Genomic DNA, 24,152 nt, shown 5'->3' on the forward strand with positions numbered 1-24,152 from the left:
GAAGACAGAGAACATAGGGCGCTTTGCAGTGTGCCCGCCGTGTTATCTGTCTTTGGGGTCAGCGCCGCCGCTCATTGGTACAGCGCCGGCCACATCACATTATGCCAGTCACTAAATACATGTATTACAATTAGAGATGCACGATGCATTGAAACTTCGATACTGTTTCGTTACCGTGCACCCTCAAACGGTTCGATAACATTATTTAATGTATTTCGATACTAAGCTGTGAGGCTGCACAGCTTAGTATAGTAACACATGAATGTATGAGAGCGGGGCTGCGGCTGTGTAATACAATAATTGTCCCGCTCCTGGGTCCTGACAAGTGTGCGCAGTCCGCATGATGTGATGCGGGCGGCGCTGCACTAATGATTGCTTGAAATGAAGACAGAACATGGCGGGTGCACTGCAAAACACCCCCATGTTTTGTCTTCGATGCCTGCTCTCAATAGTGCAGCGCCGGCCGCATCACCTCAGGCTGACCGCGCGCGCACTTGTCAGGAGTGGGGCAATGTCTGTATTACAGAGCCGCAGCCCCGCTCTAACGGCGGAGATGAGAGAAACCTCTAATTTCCGCCGCTATTCCCCTGAATGCTGCGATCAAAGCTGACCACAGCGTTCAGGGTGAAAATGAGAAGGGGGATGCCCCTTGGATCATGTCACAGGAAATCCCTGTGACACGATTGAGGGACATACCATATATGGGCAGACAGCAAAGGGTCCATTGAAGGACCCAGGGCTGTCTTACCATATTTCCTGTTGTTAGGGAATACTTAGGTATGTCCTAACAACTGCCTGTGTACTATCCGCACACAGTCTAATGTACTGGCATATAGCTATATGCCAGTACATTAAAGTTTAAAAATAAAGTAAAAATATAAAGTGATGTTAAATAAGAAAAAATACACATACACCTTTTTTACAATAAACATTAAAATAAGTCTCAATACATAAAATACACATATTCGGTATTGGCGCGGCCGTAATAACCTTCACAACAATTTTTTGCGTCATTTATGATGTGTGCGCTGTAAAAAAATAAAATAAAAACAGCTTTCTTTCACTTATTGTGAGGCACGAGGTGGGATGAATTTAACCTCCATGTGCCCCACATTAATAGTAATTAACCCCATCATATACAGTGAAGGAAATAAGTATTTGATCCCTTGCTGATTTTGTAAGTATGCCCACTGTCAAAGACATGAACAGTCTAGAATTTTTAGGCTAGGTTAATTTTACCAGTGAGAGATAGATTATATTTTAAAAAAAAAAATGAAAATCACATTGTCAAAATTATATATATTTATTTGCATTGTGCACAGAGAAATAAGTATTTGATCCCTTTGGCAAACAAGACTTAATACTTGGTGGCAAAACCCTTGTTGGCAAGCACAGCAGTCAGACTTTTTTTGTAGTTGATGATGAGGTTTGCACACATGTTAGATGGAATTTTGGCCCACTCCTCTTTGCAGATCATCTGTAAATCATTAAGATTTCGAGGCTGTCGCTTGGCAACTCTGATCTTCAGCTCCCTCCATAAGTTTTCAATGGGATTAAGGTCTGGAGACTGGCTAGGCCACTCCATGACCTTAATGTGCTTCTTTTTGAGCCACTCCTTTGTTGCCTTGGCTGTATGTTTCGGGTCATTGTCGTGCTGGAAGACCCAGCCGCGAGCCATTTTTAATGTCCTGGCGGAGAGAAGGAGGTTGTCACTCAGGATTTGACGGTACATGGCTCCATCCATTCTCCCATTGATGCGGTGAAGTAGTCCTGTGCCCTTAGCAGAGAAACACCCCTAAAACATAATGTTTCCACTTCCATGCTTGACAGTGGGGACGGTGTTCTTTGGGTCATAGGCAGCATTTCTCTTCCTCCAAACACGGCGAGTTGAGTTAATGCCAAAGAGCTCAATTTTAGTCTCATCTGACCACAGCACCTTCTCCCAATCACTCTCAGAATCATCCAGATGTTCATTTGCAAACTTCAGACGGGCCTGTACATGTGCCTTCTTGAACAGGGGGACCTTGCGGGCACTGCAGGATTTTAATCCATTACGGCGTAATGTGTTACCAATGGTTTTCTTGGTGACTGTGGTCCCAGCTGCCTTGAGATCATTAACAAGTTCCCCCCGTGTAGTTTTCGGCTGAGTTCTCACCTTCCTCAGGATCAAGGATACCCCACGAGGTGAGATTTTGCATGGAGCCCCAGATCGATGTCGATTGACAGTCATTTTGTATGTCTTCCATTTTCTTACTATTGCACCAACAGTTGTCTCCTTCTCACCCAGCGTCTTACTTATGGTTTTGTAGCCCATTCCAGCCTTGTGCAGGTCTATGATCTTGTCCCTGACATCCTTAGAAAGCTCTTTGGTCTTGCCCATGTTGTAGAGGTTAGAGTCAGACTGATTAATTGAGTCTGTGGACAGGAGTCTTTTATACAGGTGACCATGTAAGACAGCTGTCTTTAATGCAGGCACCAAGTTGATTTGGAGCGTGTAACTGGTCTGGAGGAGGCTGAACTCTTAATGGTTGGTAGGGGATCAAATACTTATTTCTCTGTGCACAATGCAAATAAATATATATAATTTTGACTATGTGATTTTCAGTTATTTTTTTATATAATCTATCTCTCACTGGTAAAATTAACCTAGCCTAAAAATTCTAGACTGTTCATGTCTTTGACAGTGGGCAAACTTACAAAATCAGCAAGGGATCAAATACTTATTTCCTTCACTGTACCTTACACATTAACCCATTATGACTGAGAAACATGATGCGGTTAATTACTATTAATGTGAGGCACATTCAGAATTCATCATCACACCTCGTGCCTCACATCAGAGAATGGGAGAACTTATTTTTTTTATTACTGTTGGCAAAGTATCATTTTGGTATAAATCGCAATACTACACAAAGTATCGGTATCGAAGTGCAAATTCTGGTATCGTGACAACCCTAATTACAATACTAAGCTGTGTGGCCGTACAGCTTAGTATCAAAATACATGAATTCACTGTATTAATCCATTTTAGAGTGCACAGCATCAATATTTCGATGCCTCGTGCAACCTTATAGCGATGAAGCACAATAAGAGCCGCAGTACGGCTACACTAAAGCCATGGCAAAAATTGTATGTGGTTTTGTTGCAACTTTGCTTGTTTAGTGCATTTAACTGTTCATGAATCTCCCATAGACTATAATGGAGATTGCCTGTGCATGTTGTATCCAGAGCCCGCTTCAGGTTGGATGGTGCCTGTGCAGTACGTTCTATTTAACGCCCCTCACCCCTTTTATTGTAACATCAATACTATGTGGTGCCCAAATAACACCTCCAGACAATAGCCTAAGTAACACAGTCTCATCAGTAACCAAAGGAATGTAGCTTTATCCTGTGCAGCTGCCTTTCCATAGGTTTAGGCACCAAGTATGGCATCCGCTTTACAAGCTCTGGGAGTCCAGGCCATCACGGCCATTTGTGACCCCATCAGTAGTGTCAGGTGATACTTTCTGTGCCAATTTACACACCCCTAAGGCAGGTCATGTGTGTAGCCAACTCTCCCCCCCCCCCCTCTCCTCTTGGCTGCAATCCTATGGATATGCCATAAAAGTTATGGTAAAAATACTGGCCATTATTATTTTCCTGTGCCCAAAAACTTTGATATTAGCTTTTTAAATTGACATATGTAAGTTATAAAATAGTTTAATTATTGACCAAGATAAAAAGACAAATAAAACAACTTCCTTCTGTAATTAAAGCTGATATGTGCTGGCTCAAAAAATACCTGATTGCAAACTGTTCATCTTTAAAACCACTTTAGTCCTATGACCTAAGAATTCTCATTCTCCACAGATTAAATGTGATCCATTATTAAGCTGTGTAAATTGCACCATATCATCTGATCACAGAGACACGTAATTTCACTCCCATCAATGACAGCATACAAGTTTTACAGTAATTCCTGGTTTTCTAGCTGGTAACTAGAGATAAAGAATGTCTGTGATATATCCTGCATTAGAGAGCAAATAATATCACCATGACAAAGTAGGAAGATTTCTCGAGTGGACACCAGTTTACAGCTCTATTATATAACAAACCATTTCTGTGTTTGTCACATTACCTGAAACATTATGCTCTAGTCTTTATGAAAAAAAATAACAAATCGTTCTGTGCAATGTCTGGAGTCATGTTTAATAGCCTGTCGGGAAGCTTGGATAATTATAATCATGTTCTAGGATTAGCATTTGTTCTCCCTCTAGAAAAGGGGGAAATTAAAATAGGCCCATTCCTGGGGCTGTTTTGTAGGCTGGGTCCCTCCAGCACTGCAAAGATTCGAACAAAGGCCATGAAAAATCTGGTATAATTAATTATTAATAAATGGTAAAAAAAGAAAAGTTCCTATCAAGCGTGAAGATGGCCGCTGGCATACTTTTTTACTTCTTTAGGCACGTTGTCTTTTGCAATACATTTACAGTATCATGCATCCCTGTGATTTATATATGGGCTTTTGCCCTATAGTATTTACAGGTGTACCGATACATCATGATATTGTCCACCTTGTTGGTCCCTATACCCTCACTATACTTCTTTGCGGATATGTTTCATGCAGTGTATGACTCATTTTTAACCCCTTAAAGACACAGCCTGTTTTCACCTGATGGACCAGGCCATTGTTTTCAAATTTGACGTTTGTCACTTTATCTGATAATAACTTTGGAATGCTTTTATTTTTTCAAGGGATTCTGAGATTATTTTCTCGTTACACATTGTACTTTAAGTTTGTGGTAAAATTTGATCGATACATTCAGTGTTTATTTGTGAAAAATACCAAAATTTCGAGAAAATGAGAAGAGTTTTTTTGAACATTCTTTCATTTTTCCAGGACGTTACAAGGCTTAGAAATTTAGCAGCAATTTCTCACATTTTCAAGACAATTTCAAAAGGCTATTTTTTCAAGGACCAGTTCAGTTCTGAAGTGGCTGTCACGGCGCGGGGTGTGGACCTACTGGGCTGTACCGCGTAGCAGGATAGCAGCTGGCCAAACAGGTACAATGCAAAGTCTATAGTTCAAAAAGGGTACCTGAGGCAATGTAGACAGTAGCAGTGGATTCAGGCTAAGGTAAGGCTCCGACAGTAGACAGACACCCAACGGAGTGCGACACAATAAATGCAGCGGAGGGCACAACACGACTCCAACTCTTGAAGGCACAGTAGCATGGGATACAGGGTACAGGCAGCAGGAACGGGTAACACTGGGAACTGGAAAACACTAGGAGACCATTAGCAAGGACAAACTAAAGGTAACACAACAATGCTCAGGCAAGTATCGAGAGGGAAGTGCCCCTTTTATAGTCCTGAAGCATTCTGGGCTAATTGCAGTATTCTGCAACTGTGCGCGTACTGGCCCTTAAAGGCCGTGCACACACGGGCGCGCGCAGCCTGCGGGAGACAGTGTCAGGACCAGGAAGAGAGTGCCGGCGACTCCCTGGAAGGAGATGCCACCGGGAACTCGCTCGTTCATGGCCACGGCCGTCAGAAGGTAAGTCAGGACGACAGTCCGCGGCCATAGATGTTACAGTGGCTTTGAGCGCCTGATATATTAATAACCCCCTATAAAACACCCCATTTTGAAAACTGCACCCTCAAAGTATTCGGAACAGCATTTAGAAAGTTTCTTAACCCTTTTGGTGTTTCAGAGGAATTAAAGCAAAGTGGAGATCAAATTTACAATTTATTTTTTTTTGCAGAAAATCAGTCTGCACCTGCTTCTATGTCTGTGAGACTGACTCCATCTTCCACCACTCAGGATGGCAGGCTTAGGAGTGGGAGAGCCTATCACAGCCTGGCCAGACGGAGCTAGCTCCCGCCCTCTGTCCATTTATACCTGCCTTTCCTGTTCCTCCTTGCTTGTGATTCTTCTCGTGTGGTTTCCTGGCCCTGCTGCAGCTTCTGAACTATTTGACCCTGCTTCATTCTGACCCTGGCTTACTGACTACTCTCCTGCTCTGCGTTTGGTACATCGTACAATCCTGGTTTGACTCGGCTTGTTCACTACTCTCCTGCTCAGCGTTTGGTACCTCGTACACTCCTGGTTTGACTCGGCTCGTTCACCACTCTTGTTGCTCACAGTGTTGCCGTGGGCAACTGCCCCATTTCCCTTAGCTTTGTGTACGCTTGTCTGTTTGTCTGTCGTGCACTTACTGAGCGTAGGGACCGTCGCCCAGTTGTACCCCGTCGCCTAGGGCGGGTCGTTGCAAGTAGGCAGGGACTGAGTGGTGTGTAGATTAGGGCTCACTTGTCTGTTTCCCTACCCCCATCATTACATAATCACAAGCCCATATACCTAGGCTACCCTGGTCCCTTGAGACCCTGGCTCAGCAAATGCAGGGCCTCTCCCTACAGGTCCAGGCCCTGGCTCAGAGGGTCAACCAGCCTGACGCTACCATGGTAGTGCCCCTCACCTCACCTCTTGAACCCCACCTCAAGTTGCCTGACTGGTTCTCAGCGGACCGGAGGACTTTTCTCTCCTTTCGGGAGAGTTGTAGGCTCTACTTTCGCTTAAAGCCTCACTCCTCAGGTTCTGAGAGCCAGCGGGTGGGTATAATTATGTCCCGGCTCCAGGAAGGGCCCCAAGAATGGGCCTTCTCCTTGGCTCCTGACGCCCCTGAACTTTTCTCCGTTGATCTTTTCTTTTCTGCTCTCGGACTCATTTATGACGAGACTGACAGGACTGCCTTCGCCGAGAGTCAGCTGGTGACCTTACGTCAGGGTAAGAGACCTGTTGAGGAGTATTGTTCTGACTTTAGGAAGTGGTGCGTAGCTTCTCGGTGGAATGACCCTGCCTTAACTCCTTCCCGCAATTTCACGTACAGTTACGTCACGGGAGATGGCCTTTTCCCGCATCTCCACGTAACTGTACGTCATGGAGATGAAGCTGGCTCAGGAGCTGAGCCAGCGACATCACCGCCGGGTGACAGCTGTATGTTACAGCTGGCACCCTGAGGTATCGGCCAGGACCGGAGCTAGCCTCCGATCCGACCGATTAACCCCTCACATGCTGCGTTCAATAGAGATCGCAGCATGTGAGGAGTTTATAGCCATCGGCACCCCAGCAACGTGATCGCTGGGTTGCCGGTGGCTGCAAAGGCGATCGGACGGCTAATGCTTACCTCCCGATCAGCCTGTAACAGAATCCTCCTATGCCCCGTCGTCGGCGGGGCCCAGGAGGCTTCCGGTACCATCGGCAAGATGGCGCCGGCTCAGCTTCCGGCTCAGAAGCTGAGCCGGCGTCCTCAGCAGTGGGTGTCCGCTGTATGTTACAGCGGACACCCCGATCTATCGCCAGGAACCGGAGCTAGCTCCGATTCCTGGCATTAACCCCTTCGATGCAGTGATCCATTGTGATCGCTGCATCCTAGAGGTTTGTAGCAAATCGGCAGCCTTGCCACGCGATGGCAAGGCTGGCGACTGCTACCATGGCGACAGGAGCCCTAACAGTGGACTCCTGTCTGCCATTATGTAAGCTGATTAGGCCCCGCCCAGAGGCGGAGCCTGATCGGCTTGCTGTCAGTGAACAACTGACAGTTCTAATACATTGCACTACATAGGTAGTGCAATGTATTAGAACATCAAACAAACAGTTGGACCTTCAAGTCCCCTAGTGGGACTAAAGAAAAGTGTAAAAAAAAGTGTAAAAAAAGTTGTAAAAAATACAATAAAAGTTTCAAATAATAACACAAAACACAATCGCCCTTTTTCCCTTATCAAGTCATTTATTATTGAATAAAATAATAAAGCCATACATATTTGGTATCGCTGCGACCGTGACGACCTGAACTATAAAAATATTATGTTATTTATTCCGCACAGTGAACGCCGTAAAAAAAATAACTAAAAAATACTGACATAATTGCTATTTTTTGGTCACTTTGTTTTCCAAAAATTGAAATAAAAAGTGATCAAAAAGTCGCATGTACCTAAAAATGTTACCTATAAAAACTATAACTCGTCTCGCTAAAAATAAGCCCACATACAACTCCGTCGACGAAAAATTTAAAACCGTTATGGCTCTCACAACTTGGCGACAGAAAAAAATCCATTCTCTTTACAAAAGTTATTTTATTGTGCAAAAAGTTGTAAAACATAAAAAGTGCCATAAATTAGGTATCACCGGAATCGGACTGACCTGCAGAATAAAGGTAACATATAATTTATAACGCATGGTGAACGCTGTATAAAAAGAACTAAAAAAATATGCCAGAATTGCTGTTTTTTGGTCACCTTACCTCCCAAAAAAAAAGGATAACAAGTGATCAAAAAGTCGCATGTACCCTAAAATGGTACCAATAAAAACTACAGCTCGTCACACAAAAAAAAAACAGCCCTCATACCAGTACGTCTATGAAAAAATAAAATTAGTCAAGGCACCAATAAGCCAGGAAATAAAAATATGCAGTTGTGCCGGCCCGAGGGGAACGTCTCTTCTGTTTCAAGTGGCGAATTATCAAGCCCCTAAAATTAGGGATCCAGGAAGGGGAGGGCCCAAACATATCTGCTGGAAGTGAGAGCGCCCGTATTATACCAGGACAACACTTTCCCAGCAAAATTCCCCAAACTTCAAAGGTGCGGACCAAAAGGGGGATAAGTAAAGACCATTTATTAGTGCGACACCGGTCTGTGCAGAAAGGATTGTGTCACAGCATAACACACATCTATGGATTATTTTATTGTTTTTTTTTACCCCACTATACCACCTGACTATGCCCCTTATATACTCCGCCCGCCTTACATGTGCCCCCACATTATAAACGGAAACACCAGTAAGACTCCAAACAAAACTACTACAAGCAAAATCCACGCTCCAAAAGCCAAATGGCGCTACCTCCCTTCTGAACCCTACAGTGTGCCCAAACAGCAGTTTACTTCCACATATATGGCATCGCCATACCCGGGAGAACCCTTTTAACAATTTTTGGGGTGTGTGTCTCCAGTGGCACAAGCTGGGCGCCACATATTGGCATATCTATTGAAAAATTATTTTCACTCTGCAAAATCACGTGCACACCAATTTCTGCCAATCACCTGTGGGGTTAATATGCTCACTACACCCCTAGGTGAATACCTTGAGGGGTGTAGTTTCCAAAATGGGGTCACTTCTGGGGGGGATCCACTGTTTTGGTCCCACAGGGACTTTGCAAATGTGACATAGCGCCCAGAAACCAATCCAGCAAAATCTGTACTCCAAAAGCCAAATGGCGCTCCTTCCCTTCTGTGCCCTACTCTGTGCCTAAACAGCAGTTTATGACCACATATGTGGTATTGCCGTACACAGGAGAAGTTGCTTTACAAGTGTTGGGGTGCTCTTTTACATTTATTTGTTGAGAATATGAAACATTTTCAGCTAAAACTACGTCTTATTGAAGAAAAAGGATTTTTTTTATTTTCACTGCCCAATTCTAATAAAATCTATGAAACACCTGTGGGGTCAAAATGCTCACTACACCCGTAGATGAATTCCTCTAGGGGTGTCGTTTCGTGAATCGAGTCACTTTTGGGGAGTTTCCACTGTACTGGTACCTTAGGAGCTTTGCAAAAGTGACCAATCCAGCAAAATCTGTGCTCCAAAAGCCAAACAGCACTCCTTCTCTTCTGATCCTTGCCGTATGCCAAAACAGCAGTTTATGACCACAAATGGGGTATTGCCGTACTCCAGAGAAGTTGCTTTACAAATGTTGGGGTTCTTTTATTCCTTTATTTGTTGAGAAAATGAAAAAAGTTGAGCTAAAGCTACGTCTTATTGGAAAAAAAGGATTTTTTTTTATCTTCACTGCCCAATTCTAATAAAATCTATGAAACCCCTGTGGGTTCAAAATGCTCACTACACCCCTAGATGGATTCTTCAAGGGGTGTAGTTTCCTAAATGGAGTAACTTTTTTGGTGTTTTCACTGTTTTGGCCCCTTAGGGGCTTTGCAAATGCGACGTGGTCTCCGCAAACCATTCCTGCTAAATTTGATCTCCAAAAGCCAAATGGCGCTCTTTCCCTTCTAAGCTCCGCCGTGTGTCCAAAAAGCCGTTTATGACCACATGCGGGGTATTGTTTTACTCGGGAGAAATTGCTTTACAAAAGTAGTGGTGCATTTTCTCCTTTTAGTCCTTGTGGAAATTAGAAAAAATTAGCTAAACCTACATTTTCTTTGAAAGAATGTAGATTTTCATTTTCACGGCCTACTTCCAATAATTTCTGCAAAAAATCTGCGGTGTCAAAATGCTCACTATACCCCTAGATAATTTTCTCAAGGGGTATAGTTTCCAAAATGGTGTCACTTTTGGGGGATTTCCACTGTTTTGGTGCCGCAAGAGCCTTTCAAACCTGACATGGTGCCTAAAATATTTTCTAATAAAAAGGAGGCCCCAAAATCCTCTAGGTGTTCCTTTGTTTCTGAGGACGGTGCTTCAGACAATAAGTGCACTAGGGCCACATGTGGGGTATTTCTAAAAACTGCAGAATCTGGGCAATAGATATTGAGTTGTGTTTCTCCAGTAAAACTTTCTGTGTTACAAAAAAACTAGATGAAAAATGAATTTCTGCAACAAAAAAATAAGAAATTTGAACATTTCACATCTACTTTGCCTTAATTCCTGTGAAACATCTAAAGGGTTAAGAAACTTTCTAAAAGCTGTTCTGAATACTTTGAGGGGTGACGTTTTTAAAATGGGGTGACGTATCGAGGGTTTCTAATATATAAGGCCCTAAAATCCACTTCACATCTGAACTGGCCCCTGTAAAAATAGCCTTTTGAAATTTTCTTGAAAATGTGAGAAATTGCTGCTAAAGTTCTAAGCTAAGGATGTTCAAAAAACGATGCCAATCTAAAGTAGACATATGGGTGATTTTAATTAGCAACAATTTTGTGTGGTATTACCATCTGTCTTACAAGCTGATACATATAAATTTAGAAAAATGCAAATTTTTGCAATTTTTCGCTAAATTTTGGTGTTTTTCACAATTAAATACTTAATGTATCGAGCAAATTTTGCCAGTAACATAAAGTCCAATGTGTCACGAGAAAACAATCTCAGAATCGCTTGGATAGGTAAAAGCATTCCGGAGTTATTACCACATAAAGTGAAACATGTCAGATTTGAAAAAATTGGCTGTGTCCTGAAGGCCAAAACAGGCTGTGTCTTGAAGGGGTTAAGGTGCCAGTTTAGGTTGGGTCTGTCGAACGCCCTGCAACACCTGCTAGTTAGCTATCCCTCTTTTGACTCCCTAGACCAGGTTATGGCTTTAGCGGTATGACTTGACCGACGTCTCAGGGAACGACAACTTGAACATTTTTGTGTTTTCCCCTCTGACTCCCCCATGATGCCTCCCGAGGTCCCGTTGCTTCGCTCTTCCACGGAAGAATCGGAGGTACCTATGCAACTCAGGGCCTCCGTGTCCCCCCGACAACGTAGAGAGTTCCGCAGGAAGAATGGTCTCTGCTTCTATTGTGGGGATGACAAGCATCAAGTGAACACCTGTCCTAGGCGTAAGAATAAGCAGCCGGAAAACTTCTGCGCCTAAGTGATCATCGGGGAGGTCACTTGGGCGCACAGGTATTTCCCGTAAATATGAAACTTAATAAAATCTTGCTTCCCTTTCAGGTCTCTTTTGGTGGTAGGTCTGCTACCGGCAGTGCCTTCGTGGATTCAGGGTCTTCTACTAATATCATGTCTGTGGAATTTGCTATGTCTCTAGCTATGCCTTTGATTGATTTGCCTAAACCTGTCCCGGTAGTGAGTATCGACTCCACTCCTCTTGCTAATGGTTATTTTACACAGCATAACCCTGTTTTTGAACTCCTTGTTGGCTCCATGCATTTGGAGCAGTGCTCTGTACTGTTGATGCAGGGATTATCGTCCGATTTGGTTTTAGGCCTTCCCTGGTTGCAGTTGCATAATCCCACGTTTGACTGGAATACTGGGGAGCTTACCAAATGGGGTAATGAATGCTTGACGTCATGTTTTTCTGTTAATTCTATTTCTCCCCCTGAGGAGGTGAACACGCTACCTGAGTTTGTTCAGGACTTCTCTGATGTTTTCTCTAAGGAGGCCTCCGAAGTGTTACGTCCTCATAGAGAATACGATTGCGCTATCGATTTGGTACCAGGAGCTAAGCTCCCTAAGGGTAGGATATTTAATCTCTCTTGTCCCGAACATGAAGCCATGAGAGAGTATATCCAGGAATGCCTGGCCAAGGGTTACATTCGCCCCTCTACTTCTCCGGTAGGTGCTGGCTTCTTCTTCATAGCGAAGAAGGATGGTGGTCTTAGGCAATGCATTGACTACCGTAACTTGAATAAGGTCACTGTAAGGAACCAGCATCCCCTTCCTTTGATTCCTGATCTCTTTAATCAGGTTCAGGGGGCCCAATGGTTCTCTAAGTTTGATCTACGGGGGGCGTATAACCTTATCCGCATCAAAGAGGGGGATGAGTGGAAGACTGCGTTTAACACGCCCGAAGGTCATTTAGAATACCTCGTCATGCCCTTTGGGTTGTGTAATGCTCCCGCAGTCTTCCAGAATTTCATAAATGAGATTTTTAGAGATTACCTGGGGGTATTTCTTGTAGTATACCTTGATGACATACTTATGTTTTCCAAGGACTGGTCCTCCCACATTGAGCATGTCAGGAAGGTGCTCCAGGTCCTTCGGGAAAACAAACTGTTTGCGAAGACCGAAAAATGTGTGTTTGGGGTGCAGGAGATACCATTTTTGGGTCAAATCCTCACTCCTCATGAATTCCGCATGGACCCCGCCAAGGTCCAGGCTGTGGCGGAATGGGTCCAACCTGCCTCCCTGAAGGCGTTACAGTGTTTCTTGGGGTTCGCTAATTATTACAGGAGATTTATTGCTAACTTCTCGGTCATCGCTAAGCCTCTTACGGACCTCACTCGCAAAGGTGCTGATCTCCTCCACTGGCCTCCTGAGGCTGTCCAGGCTTTTGAGGTCTTTAAGAAGTGTTTTATCTCGGCCCCGGTGCTGGTTCAGCCCAACCAAATGGAGCCATTTATCGTGGAGGTTGACGCATCCGAGGTAGGAGTGGGGGCTGTCTTGTCCCAGGGTACCAGGTCCCTCACCCATCTCCGTCCCTGTGCCTACTTCTCCAGGAAGTTTTCGCCCATTGAGAGTAACTATGATATTGGCAACCGCGAACTCTTAGCCATTAAATGGGCATTTGAAGAGTGGCGCCACTTCCTGGAGGGGGCTAGGCACCAGGTAACGGTCCTTACCGACCACAAGAATCTGGTTTTCCTAGAATCTGCCCGGAGGCTAAACCCGAGACAAGCTCGTTGGGCGCTATTTTTTACCAGATTCAACTTTTTGGTTACCTATAGGGCTGGGTCTAAAAATATTAAGGCTGATGCACTGTCGCGTAGCTTCATGGCCAGCCCCCCTTCGGAGGAAGATCCTGCTTGTATTTTGCCTCCAGGTATAATCATTTCTTCTATTGATTCTGATTTAGTCTCTGAAATTGCGGCTGATCAAGGTTCAGCTCCCGGGAACCTTCCTGAGAACAAGCTGTTTGTTCCCCTGCAATTCCGGCTAAGGGTACTTAGGGAAAATCATGACTCCGCACTATCTGGTCATCCAGGCATCCTGGGTACCAAGCACCTCATTGCCAGAAACTATTGGTGGCCTGGGTTGCCTAAAGACGTTAAGGCCTACGTCGCCGCTTGTGAGGTTTGTGCTAGGTCCAAGACTCCCAGGTCCCGACCAGCGGGCTTACTATGTTCTTTGCCCATTCCCCAGAGACCTTGGACCCATATCTTCATGGATTTTATCACCGATTTGCCTCCATCTCAAGGCAAGTCGGTGGTGTGGGTTGTAGTAGACCGCTTCAGTAAGATGTGCCACTTTGTGCCCCTCAAGAAACTACCCAATGCTAAGACGTTAGCTACTTTGTTTGTCAAACACATCCTGCGTCTCCATCCCTGTCAATATTGTTTCGGACAGAGGGGTACAATTTGTTTCATTGTTTTGGAGAGCCTTCTGTAAAAAGTTGGAGATTGATCTGTCCTTCTCCTCTGCCTTCCATCCTGAAACTAATGGCCAAACCGAGAGGACTAATCAGTCTCTAGAACAATATTTAAGGTGTTTTATCTCTGACTGTCAATATGATTGGGTCTCATTCATTCCCCTCGCCGAATTTTCCCTTAATAACCGGGTCAGTAACTCGTCAGGGATCTCCCCCTTTTTCTGTAATTTTGGGTTTAATCCACGGTTCTCCTCCGTTTCACCTGGTAGTTCCAACAATCCTGAGGTAGAGGTCGTTCATCGGGAACTGTGCACAGTCTGGGCCCAGGTTCAGAAGAACCTAGAGGCGTCCCAGAGCATACAAAAAACTCAGGCAGATAGAAGACGTTCTGCTAACCCCTTGTTTATGGTCGGGGATCTCGTGTGGTTATCATCTAAGAACTTGCGCCTTAAGGTCCCGTCCAAGAAGTTTGCTCCCCAGTTTATAGGGCCGTATAAGGTCATTGAAGTCCTCAATCCTGTCTCCTTCCGACTGGATTTGCCCCCATCTTTTCGAATACACGACGTGTTTCATGCCTCCCTCCTTAAACGCTGCTCCCCGCCTTGGCTCCCTCGAGGAAACCTCCTGTTCCCGTTCTCACCCCTGAGGGGGTGGAATTCGAGGTGGCCAAGATTGTGGACAGCAAGATGGTCCAAGGCTCCCTCCAGTACCTGGTCCATTGGAGAGGATACGGGCCTGAGGAGAGGACTTGGGTACCCACCCGGGATGTTCACGCTGGGGTATTGGTCAAGAAGTTCCACCTTCGTTTCCCCAATAAACCAGGTCCACCTAGAAAGGGTCCGGTGGCCCCTCATAAAAGGGGGGGGGGTACTGTAAAGGATCTGCCAGGCACAGCTTCTGTGTATACGCCCATAGGTAATCAGTCTGCACCTGCTTCTATGTCTGTGAGACTGACTCCATCTTCCACCACTCAGGATTGCAGGCTTAGGAGTGGGAGAGCCTATCACAGCCTGGCCAGATGGAGCTAGCTCCCTCCCTCTGTCTATTTATACCTGCCTTTCCTGTTCCTCCTTGCTTGTGATTCTTCTCGTGTGGTTTCCTGGCCCTGCTGCAGCTTCTGAACTATTTGACCCTGCTTCATTCTGATCCTGGCTTACTGACTACGCTCCTGCTCTGCGTTTGGTACCTCGTACACTCCTGGTTTGACTCGGCTTGTTCACTACTCTCCTGCTCAGCGTTTGGTACCTCGTACACTCCTGGTTTGACTCGGCTCGTTCACCACTCTTGTTGCTCACGGTGTTGCCGTGGGCAACTGCCCCATTTCCCTTAGCTTTGTGTACCCTTGTCTGTTAGTCTGTCGTGCACTTACTGAGCGTAGGGACCGTCCCCAGTTGTACCCCGTCACCTAGGGCGGGTCGTTGCAAGTAGGCAGGGACTGAGTGGTGGGTAGATTAGGGCTCACTTGTCTGTTTTCCTACCCCCATCATTACATTAGTGGAATTATGCTGTGAAATTGAAAACTACTTTTCTTCTGATAAAACATGGAAATGTAACATTTTTACAAGGAATAAAGGAGAAAAAGCACCCCAACATTTGAAAAGCAATTTCTCCCGATTACAGCAATACCCCATATGGGGTCATAAAGTGCTGTTTGGATACACGGCAGGGCTCAGAATGGCAGGAGCGCTATTAGGCATGCAGACTTTGCTGGCTTGGTTTTTGGGCACCATGTTGCATTTGCAAAACCCTAAGGTACCGGAGTACAGTGGTAGCCCCCAAGAAGTGACCCCATTTTAGAAACTACACTACTCAAGGCATTTATCATTTGCCTGGATATATGAAAGGGCTTAGAAGTGAAGAGCAGCATTTGCATTTGAGATCTTGGTGGTTTTATCACCTTGGCCCACAATGGCAGGCCTCTGAGGTCAAATAGTAAAACAAACCACCAAGTATTGACCCCTATTTTGGAAAATACACCCCTTAAGGCATTTTAATGGGTGTAGTGAGTATTTTGACCCCACAGGTGTTTTTTCATGATGGTGCAAAGTGAAAATTTTAATTTTCCACTGATATGCCATTTTAGTGCACAATATGTTGTGCCCAGTTTGTGCGACCAAAGACAAATACCTTTATAAAATTTTACGTGGGTTCTCTCGAGTATGGCGATGTCATATATGTGGACGTAAACTGCTGTTTGGGCACTCTGTAGGGTTCAGAAGAGAGGGAGCGCCATTTGGCTTTTGGAGCGCAGATTTGGCTTGGTAGTAGTTCTGTTTGGGGTATTGCTGATATTTCAGTTTATAATGAGGGGGCTTATGTAAACTGTGAGGGGTACATCAGGGTATAATAAGAGGGTATAATAATGGGATAAATAAATAATAATCCACAGATATGTGGCCAGTGTCGCACTGATAAATGGTGCCCGATATTATCTGCTTTTGTAATCAAGAATAGATATTGGGATGCACTCCTCAATTAGTTGATGCGGTGCTAGTAGGGTAGGGACGAGGATCCCACAATATGGAGAAATATATAACCCCAGCACACACAAAGGTACACAAGAGATCCAGATGCAAACTAAATTTAAGTTTTATTGCAACAAGAATGATAGTGTCGAAGTAGTAAGCGACTTGGTATAATGGTGTATGAAAATCAAACAACAAAGACTAAAGGCTGAGTAGCAGGAACAAAATTAAGTATGTTCAAGGAAAATATAACAATATACAAGTATATTAGGCATGGACAATCTCATAACATCTGATGGTCATGTAGTAGCTAGATTATAAATGACTTTGTATTTTTGGTGAGGTGGAGAGAGGAAAGAGTCCTCACTGTGGACCATACCACAAAATACCGGTAGAAAATCGAGGAAAAGGAATAGTACAGAAAAGACAAACAATAGACAGAAAGTAAAGAACGAGAGGGAGTAAGAAGAAGAACATGAACAGCTGTACCTGGTTGTAGATATCGCTGGTATGGGATGTCCGCCGGATCTGCCCTGTGTGTCTGTGATGTGTTGATAGCGTCTGTGTTTATATCAGACGCACCGGAAGTACTACGATGTCGATACCTCTCGTTCTTTACTTTCTGTCTATTGTCTATTGTCTTTTCTGTACTATTCCTTTTCCTCCATTTTCTACCGGTATTTTGTGGTATGGTCTACAGTGAGGACTCTTTCCTCTCTCCACCTCACCAAAAATACAAAGTCATTTATAATCTAGCTACTACATGACCATCAGATGTTATGAGATTGTCCATACCTAATATACTTGTATATTGTTATATTTTTCTTGAACATACTTAATTTTGTTCCTGCTACTCAGCCTTTAGTCTTTGTTGTTTGATTTTCATACGCCATTATTATTTCTTACATTTCTATGTCAACTTGTGTTACTTGTTCCGTTAATTTGCTACGCATATTTCTTTATATGGTTCATTACCATTTTTTCATTATGATTTATAACAATTGTTTCTTGCATAGTTCTGTCGTATATCTGAGGTGACAGTTCTCTATATTGATGTGATCTCAACATAGATTACTCATCTATATATGTTATTTTCATATTATCATTTTATTATCCTCAGTTGTTCATGCTATACTCATGTAATTTTATTGCCACTTTGTAAAAGTACCTTATTATTTACCATTTTAGCGACCGTGACAAAGGCCGAGGGTCAGCCGAATCGTCCTACCAAGTCGCTTACTACTTCGACACTATCATTCTTGTTGCAATAAAACTTAAATTTAGTTTGCATCTGGATCTCTTTTGTACCTTTGTGTGTGCTGGGGTTATATATTTCTCTATTATCCGCTTTTGTGTCGCTATATTCGAAGAGCCAGAACTTTTTTATTTTTTCTCCACCGGAGCTGTGTTAGGGCTTATTTGTTGCGGGACAATCTGTAGTTTAAATTGCGCTTTATTGATCACTTTTTATTCCATTTTTTGGCAAGCAAGGTCACCAAAAACCAGCAATTCTGACAATGTCTTTGATTCTTTTTTTTTTTATGGCGTTAACCCTGGGCTATAAATGACCATTTTACTTTATTCTGCGGGTCGACACGATTACGGCAATATTAAATGTATATAGTTTTTTTAAGTTTTGCAGCGTTTGTGCAATAAAATCACTTTTTTTTTAATTTCATTTTTTTTTTTTGTGTCCCCATATTCTGAGAGCCATAACTTTTTTATTTCTCAGTCAAAAACGCTGTGTAAGGCCCCATGCACACGACCGTAAAAAACCTCTGTTTTTGTGGACCGCAATTTACCCAATTGACCCATTCACTTCCATTCCATTCACTTAAAAAAACTGACCCATTCACTTCCATTGAACGCGGACACCTTTCCGTATCGCTACGGATGGATGTCCGTGCCGTAGAAATGTTCAGAAAATTATGGAACATGTCCGTTCTTTTGCATTTTGCGGGGCCATGCTGCCATACTTTGTATGGCAGCACGGGCCGAAAATGCAGGTGGCAGTCGGCGGCGGGCCGTGATTGCGGGCACGGTCGTGTGCATGGGGCCGAAGGGCTTGTTTTTTGCGAGATCAGTTATAGTTTTTATTGGTACTGTTTTGGGATACATGCGACTTTTTGATCACTTTTTATTTCATGTTCTGGGAGGGGTGGTGATAAAAAAAAATTGAGATTCTGGCATTGTTTTTTTTTTGTTTTTTTGCGGTGTTCACCGTGTGTGAAAAATAATATTGTAGTTTTATAGTTTGGGTCGCGGCGATACCAAATATGTGTACCTTTTTTAACGTGTTCATTTTTTTCTTATAATAAAATACTTCTAGGAAAAAAGGCAGTGTTTGTTTTAATTAACTTGGAACTTTTATCTTTACACTTTTATTCAACATTTTTTTGTCCCACCTGGGAACTTGAGGGCTTGCACTTCTGTCTGTTCTGTACTCTTGTCCTAGAGACTGATATTCACTATTTGGCAAGCTGCTACTCTGCCATGGTGGAGCGGCCTACTGGGTCCACATACCCCATAGCCGTGACATCTGTGAGTTTTCTGTTGCTTCTGTTGTACTATTACGCACAGTAAAAAAAAACAAAAACAGATCCTTGACAGATCGCAGTACGATCCGTGATATTCATCAACCGCCACAAACATGCTGTTTAAGTGACTTTCTATTAAATTTCCGTAAGTGTGTACTCTAGACAATGTTGCATAATATGTTAACACTATAAAAACAATGGGGAATAATCTATTCTTTAACACCTTCCTTCTTTGACCACTTTTGACCTTCCTGACAGAGCCTCATTTTTCAAATCTGACATGTTTCACTTTATGTGGTAATAACTTCGGAATGCTTTTACCTATCCAAGCGATTCTGAGATTGTTTTCTCGTGACACATTGGAATTTATGTTACTGTTCAAATTTGCTCGGTACATTTAGTATTTAATTGTGAAAAACACCAACATTTTGTGAAAAATTTCAAAAATTAGCATTTTTCGAAATTTAAATGTATCTGCTTGTACGTTAGGCAGATATACCACACATAATCATTGCTAATTAACATCCACGATATGTCTACTTTAGATTGTCATCGTTTTTTGAACATCCTTTTATTTTTCTAGGACATTACAAGGCTTAGAAGTTTAGCAGCAATTTCTCACATTTTCAAGAAAATTTCAAAAGGCTATTTTTTCAGGGACCAGTTCAGTTGCCTTATATATTAGAAACCCCCAATAAGTCACCCCATTTTAAAAACGTCACCCCTCAAACTATTCAAAACAGCATTTAGAAAGTTTCTTAACCCTTTAGACATTTCACAGGAATTAAACCAAAGTAGAGGTGAAATTTACAAATTTCCGTTTTTTTTGTTGCAGAAATTCATTTCTAATCCATTTTTTTTTTTTTTGTAACACAAATATTGAGTAGCGTTTCTTTGATAAAACTTTATTGCCCAGGTTCTGCAGTTTTAGGAAATATCCCAGATGTGGTCCTAGTGTGCTACTGGACTGAAGCACAGGCCTCAGAAGCAAAGGAGCACCTGGAGGATTTTGGTCCTCCTTTTTATTAGAATATATTTTAGGCACCAAGTCAGGTTTGAAAGGCTCTGGTGGTGCCAAAACAGTGGAAATCCCTCAAAAGTGACCCCATTTGGGAAACTACACTCCTCAAGGAAATTAGGGGTATAGTGAGCATTTTGACCCTATAGGTTTATTGCAGAAATTATTGGAATTAGGCCATGAAAATTAAAATTTACATTCTTTCAAAGAAAATGTAGGTTTAGCTACATTTTTTCTCATTTCCACAAGGACTAAAGGAGAAAAAGCATGCAACATTTGTAAAGCAATTTCTCACGAGTAAAACAGTACCCCATATGTGGTAATAAACGGCTGTTTGGACACACGGCAGGGCTCAGGAGGGAAAGAGCGCCATTTGGCTTTTGGTGTTCAAATTTAGCAGGAATGGTTTGCGGAGGCCATGTCACATTTGCAAAGCCCCTGAGGGACCAAAATAGTGAAAACGCCCAAAAAGTGACTCCATTTAAGAAACTACAACCCTTGAGGAATTCATCTAGGGGTGTAGTGAGTATTTTAACCCCACAGGTGTTTCATAGAATTTCCTAGAATTGGGCAGTGAAAATAAAAGCAATCCTTTTTCTTCAATAATACATAGCTTTAGCTAAAAAATTTTAATTTTCTCAACAAATAAAGGAAAAAAGAACCTCAACATTTGTAAAGCAACTTCTCTGGAGTACAGAAATACCCCATATGTGGTCAAAAACTGTTGTTTGGACACACAGCAAGGATCAAAAGAAGAGGGCCACTTGGCTTTTGCAGCACAGATTTTGCTGGATTGGTTTCTTGACACCATGTCACATTTGCAAAGCCCCTAAGGTACCAGTACAGTGGAAACTACCCAAAAGGGACTCCATTTGGGATACTACACCCTATGAGGAATTAATCTAGGAGTGTAGTGAGCATTTTGCCCCCCCCAGGTGTTTCATAGATTTTATTTGAATTGGGCAGTAAAAAGAAAAATATTTTTTTTTCCAATAAGACGTAGCTTTAGCGCAAAATTTTTCATTTTCTGAAAAAATAAAGGAGAAAAAGAACCCCCCCACCAAAGCAATTTCTCCCGAGTACAGCAATACCCCATATGTGGTCATAAACTGCTTTTTGGGCACACAGCAGGGCTCAGAAGGGAAGGAGCGCCATTTCGCTTTTAGAGTGCAGATTTTGCTGGATTGGTTTCTGGTCGCTTTTTAGCATTTGCAAAAGCCCTGTGGGACCAAAACAGTGGAAACCCCCCAGAAGTGACCCCATTTTGGAAACTACACCCCTCAAGGTATTCACCTAGGGGTGTAGTGAGCATGTTAACCCTGCAGGTGTTTTGCATAAATTATTGTGCACTCAATGTTGCACAGTGAAAATTTGATTTTTTCCATAGATAAATTGTTAAAAGGGTTCTCCCGGTATGGCGGTGCCATATATGTGGAAGTAAACTGCTGTTTGGGCACAATGTAGGGCTCAGATGGGTGGGATCACCATTTGGCTTTTGAAGCATAGATTTGGCTTGGTAGTAGTATTGTTTGGAGTTTTACTGGTATTTCAGTTTATAATATGTGGGTACATGTAAGCTTGGCAGATTACATCAGGGGCATAGTCAGGTGGTATAATAATGGGGTAAACAATAAAATAATCCATAGATGTGTGTTACGCTGTGAAGCAATCCTTTTCTGCACAGGCCGGTGTCACACTGAAAAATGGTGTCTTTACTTATCCCCTTTTGATGCACACTCTGCACTTTTTCAGTTTGCGGAATTTTGCTGAGAAGTTTTGTCCTGGTATAATACGGGCACTCTCGCTTCCAGCAGATATGTTTGGGCCCTCCCCTTCCTGGTTCCCTAATTTTAGGGACCCGATAAATCGCTTCTTGAAACAGATGAAATGTTCCGCTCTGATCTGCACAACCGCATATTTTTATTTCCTGAATTATTGGAGCCTTAACTAATTTTATTCTTTCATAGACGTAGTGGTATGAAGGCTGTTTTGTTGTGGTACGAGCTGTAGTTATTATTGGTACCATTTTGGGGTACATGTGACTTTTTAATCACTTTTTATCCTATTTTTTGAGAAGCAAGGTGACCAAAGAAAGCAGCAATTCTGGCATAGTTTTTTTAGTTTTTTTCATACAGCGTTCACCATGCGTTATAAATTACATGTTAACTTTATTCTGCGGATCAGTACGATTCCGGCGATACACAATTTATAACACTTTTTTATGTTTTACAACTTTTTGCACAATAAAATTACTTTTGTAAAAATGTATTTTTTGTGTTGCCATGTTGTGAGAACCATTACTTTTAAATTTTTTCGTCGACGGAGCTGTATAAGGGATTGTTTTTTGCGAGACCTGCTATAGTTTTTACACGTACCATTTTTGGATACATGCGACTTTTTGAAGGCTTTTTATTTAAATTTTTGTAGGGCAAAGTGACCAAAAAGCAGAAATTTTGGCATTGTTTTTTACGTTTTTTTATGCCGTTCACCGCGTGGAATTAAGAACATAATATTTTTAGCGTTTAGGCCGTTACAGTCGTTGCAATACCAAATATGTATGGTTTATTTATTTATAATAATAAAGAACTTGATAAGGGGAAAAGGGTGATTGTGTTTTATTTTATTTCTTGAAACTTTTATTATATTTTTTACAACTTTTTTTTTTTGTCACTTTTTTTTACACATTTCTTTAGTCCCACTAGGGGACTTGAAGGTCCAACTGTCAGATTTTTTTCTAATACATTGCACTAGCTATGTAGTGCAATGTATTAGATCTGTCAGTCATTCATCGCATCCGATCGCTGCATCTAAGGGGTTAATGGCAGGGATCGGAGCTAGCTCCAGTTCCTGCCATTACAGGTGGATGTCAGCTGTAACATACAGCTGACATCCACCACTTGCCGGCGACTACGGAAGCCTTTTAGGCCCCGCATTCGGGTGGGGGCTGAACGTTTGCCGTGCTAGGCAGACCGGGAGGCCACTATTAGGCCTCTGGTTGCCATTGCAGCCACCGACACCCCGGTAATTTCATTGCTGGGGTGTGTCGATTAGCTGCAAACACCTTAAATGCAGCGATCGCTTATAACCGCTGTATTTAAGGGGTTAATGGCGGGGATCAAAGCTAACTTCGGTCCCCGCCATTAGAGCAGGATGTCAGCTGTGAGATACAGCTGACATCCGGGGATGATGGCACCGACTCAGCTTCTGAGCCAGGGCCATGCATTTCTCGTAAGTATACGACATTTTGCGGGAAGCACTGGCTTTCCATGACGTATACTTACGACAAATGTCGGGAAGGGGTTAAACATGGAAGCCATGTGAACAGAGCCTTGTATTATGTGTCAGTATTATTGATACAGCCCTGAACACTATATTTCCATATCAATACATAATCCCTAGGGAATCACCATGCATGATTAAATGAGAGTATTGGATTTGAGGAGGATTACATTATCCAATATCCATTTGCACATAATACTTTTTTACTTTAGGTAGCAATTATTTTGGAAGTAGTTATCATTGGGAGTTCGCCATTATCAATATGAAATTCTAAGGCCACATTCACACGAGCGTATCAGATTCACACGTGTGAAAAACGTGCGTGAATCTGATCCGTGTGTGTAGCGTGTGTGTAGCGTCATGCATCAGTGTGCTTTGTGAGCGTAATGCGTTATTCACACTCGCATAGCAATTTTTTTTTATTTTATTTCATTTTTTTAAATTGAATTGATGCGCAAATCACGCACCGCACACGGATGTGCATGCGTGTGCGGTGTATGGTTTCCACGCGCCCAATGAAGTCAACGTGAAAACGCACTAATATAGCACAGGCAGTGAGTTTCACGCGGCAGACTCTCGCTGCATGAAAGCTCACGCATGTGTGAACGGCCCCATTGAAATCAATGGGTCCGTGGGCTGCGCGTGATTTCCCTGCGCAACACACAGATGTTGTTCACGGTCGTGTGAATGGGTCCTAAGGAGGTCAGCACTCAGCTGGATGTGGTGCTCATAGAAAGACAAAAACCTTGCAAATCAAAGAGTAGTCACGGCCCAAACGTCAAATTTCAACTCTTTTTTATTTTACCATAAAATACAAGGAGATATGAGAATCTTT

The sequence above is a fragment of the Rhinoderma darwinii genome, chromosome 6, assembly GCF_050947455.1.
Source record: "Rhinoderma darwinii isolate aRhiDar2 chromosome 6, aRhiDar2.hap1, whole genome shotgun sequence".
In the NCBI taxonomy this organism is placed as follows: Eukaryota; Metazoa; Chordata; class Amphibia; order Anura; family Rhinodermatidae; genus Rhinoderma; species Rhinoderma darwinii.